Raw genomic sequence first — 3322 nt, forward strand, 5'->3', positions numbered from 1 at the left:
TTCCAAGGGGGGCGAGGATGATTGACATTGAGAGCTGATTGTTGGTGATATTGAGTGAGAAGATCATAACCAGCTTTGACTGAATACTGATTAGAGTTAACATGGCGCCACTCCCATGAATAAGTAGCGTTTTTCCGTAATACACCTTTTTGAAGTTCCTGCAAAAAAGAGTCAATTAGTTCAAGTTCCCAAGTAAAAAGATAACGCCTCTAGTTGAGGTTCCAAATCAAAGTACCCTTAGACCAACTACCTAACTCGTTAATGTGAGCATTCTGATGTAGATCGGGAGAATAAAGTCTTCTAAACCTAGTTAACAAGTTGTCAGAACCAAGTCAATTATCATGCCAGAACCTAGTCTTAGTCCCATCCCCGATGCAGCGAAAAATACCACGCCAAAACCAAAGATTATTAGCATTACCCCTACGAGAGAGATTGTTTAAATCCCTAGCCCCCAAGAAGATTTTTTAAGAAGGGACGATCTAGACCCAGTCCCCGAAGTGATAGCAAAGTAGTGATCTTACTTAGAATACAACACTTGCAACAAAGACTATATCTCTCCCTCTCTTTCTCTCTCTCATTAAGAAGACGCCAATTCCATTTCTCAAAAGAGCAAGATTAAAAAGGTGAATATCTTTAAGCCCTAGATTTAGGAGTGCACACTTTATCCCATTTAACTCAATTAATTTTCTTATGACTTTTGGTTCCTCCACAAAGAAAATCCCTTTGAATTTTTGGGTCGAGTTAATAACAATAATAAGAGCTTTATAAAAAGACAAAAAGTACACAGGGAGAGCATAAAAGATCGCATTAATCAAGATGAGCCGGCCATACATATTTCCAGAAGAGATTCTGTTTTTCAATCTTTCAATAAGAGGCTTCCAAGTATTCTATCTTTTGTGATTCACACCCACAAGGATACCCAAGTAAGAGAAGGTAGTAGGGGAGAGCTTGTAGTGAAGGTAATCAACTAATCTTTTGGTGTGATCCTCACCAATATTTAAACCCAACTATTTATTCTTGGAGATGTTAATTGTAAGACAAAATGAGAGCTCAACTGTAGGATACTTTTCATAGCTCAAATGTTCTGATAAGAGCAGTCACCAATTAAAATTGCATCATCGATGAATTGAAGAAAAGAGACTTCAATATTGTCCAGACCCACCTTGTAGGGTTTAGAAAGGCCTTGAGAAGTAGCTTGACGCATGAGACCTGAGAGACCTTCACCATATATATATATGAGGAGAGATACATTTATACTCAAGTTAAGTTACACTTATTCTTAGCTATTGTTTTTTTAAATCTAACGGACCAAATTTGTCAAACTTAAAGGTCATCTAAGATTATTTTTTTTCTCTCTCATCACTTATTTCATCCACCCATTTCGTCTCTCTCATCACTTATTTTTATATATATATATATATATATTATTTAATCAAATAATATACAACAACAATAATTACCATCACAAATTTTTATTGTCTCATAAGTAGTGATAGTTGTTACAACATCAATAATTACAATCACAAATTTTTATTATCTCATATGTAGTGATAGTTGTTCAAGACTCTTGTCATTATCCCAAAGCATATAAAAAATCCAAGACATGTATGTATGGGGTGAGTGTGTAGAGTCTAAAAAATTAACATAAGAATAAGAGTAAATTACACTGACACCTCCTGAGTTTTAATGAAATTATACAAATCATACCTTCATTTTTTACACCTGCAAAACCTCCCTAATTAATTTAAACAAAAAAGAATGATAAATATGATATTTTGAACAAAAAAAGAAGATTATAAGTGTAATTAAGTTAAACAAAATATGACATATTGTGGAGACAAATCTAAATAGTATACGAGTCAATACATTTTCTTTATTTTTGGTTCATTACTAGATGCATCAATAATTCTAAGGATATATTGTTTAAATCACTTTTATGTTACATTTTAATGAACAAAAGATAATGAAAATATACTGATTCGTATACTATTCGTACTTATTTCTACAATATACTATATTTTATTTAACTTAATTACACTTATCACCTCTTTTGTTTAAGAATTACACTTATATTTCATAGAGAGATAATTAGTGTAATGTATGTATAAAAATTAGGGTTATTTTGTAAGTGTAAAAATGAATATATAGTTTATATAATTTCACTAGGATATCAATTTAATTTGCTTTCAGAATAATTAAAGAATGTGTATATAAAGTGAGGTGGGCATGCTCCTCATAAAGAACACACATGCATGATTTGCATGTGATATCTAGTATCTTTATAGTAATTGAAAGGGCCATAAAATTACCAAAATTGTTATCCCCTTTGATTATTAATACTTGATATTCAAATGATATATTTGTAATAATATGTTTTATTTGTTTAAAAAATTATAAAACAAAATTGTGTATGATATGTTCCTGAAAAATATATAACACTTTACTTATGCTTTTACTATTGATGGGTTAATTTAATCATTTCAAAATGGAAATAATAAATTAATATAAAAGAGCGCACCATGTTGCATTTATTGCAAACTATGCAACTTTCTCTTTATCTATGTATGAGTGATTACTTTCTCTCTGCTTTTCTTTCTCACACTCTGTGTTTCTCTCAGACTCACCTTTCTATCTACGTTTTCTCTTTCAAATGCATATCTTAACTGAAAGAGGAAAGGAAGAGAGAACCCTTGTCATTATCATCATTTTATCCATGAGGTAACTTGTTATTAAAATTTTTGAAACTTTTTTTTTGCTTATATTGCCTCCTATTACCATAGATGGAAGAAGCAAGAATGACACTATTCCTCAAATAATAAGGCGTTAGAAAAAAGATCTTCATGTTTGAAATTATACATTAATTTTTAATTAATAGCAATTCATTACTACAAAGATCTTTTTATGGAAAATTTATTATTAAAAATATATTTTATTAACTATTCTTTATTAAGAGGAGTTTCATTGATTGTTCATTATTAAAATATTTTCCTCTTAATCATTCATTATTAATATATTACAGTAATAGATTTTGGAGAATTTATGCTTCCCATGCACGACTTCAATTTCATTTTCACTATTTTGCCTTGAAATCATGGCTGAGATAAACAAATCTTGAACTTGTGGCTATTGACACAACTTTTCTATGTTATAGGAGAATAGTTCACTAACAATAAACTTAAAACCTGAAGGGAAGAAATGAAGAAGGATTACATTTGAAGGTAAAAGAATTGAAATGTTAGGTGCATACAGAAAACATATACTATTTTTTCATTTGAGAAGAGAGACAACAATTGTTTAGAAGAGAACTGAATAATTTGAAATT

This window comes from Lupinus angustifolius, chromosome LG11 (genome assembly GCF_001865875.1).
Source record: "Lupinus angustifolius cultivar Tanjil chromosome LG11, LupAngTanjil_v1.0, whole genome shotgun sequence".
NCBI classification, from domain to species: Eukaryota; Viridiplantae; Streptophyta; class Magnoliopsida; order Fabales; family Fabaceae; genus Lupinus; species Lupinus angustifolius.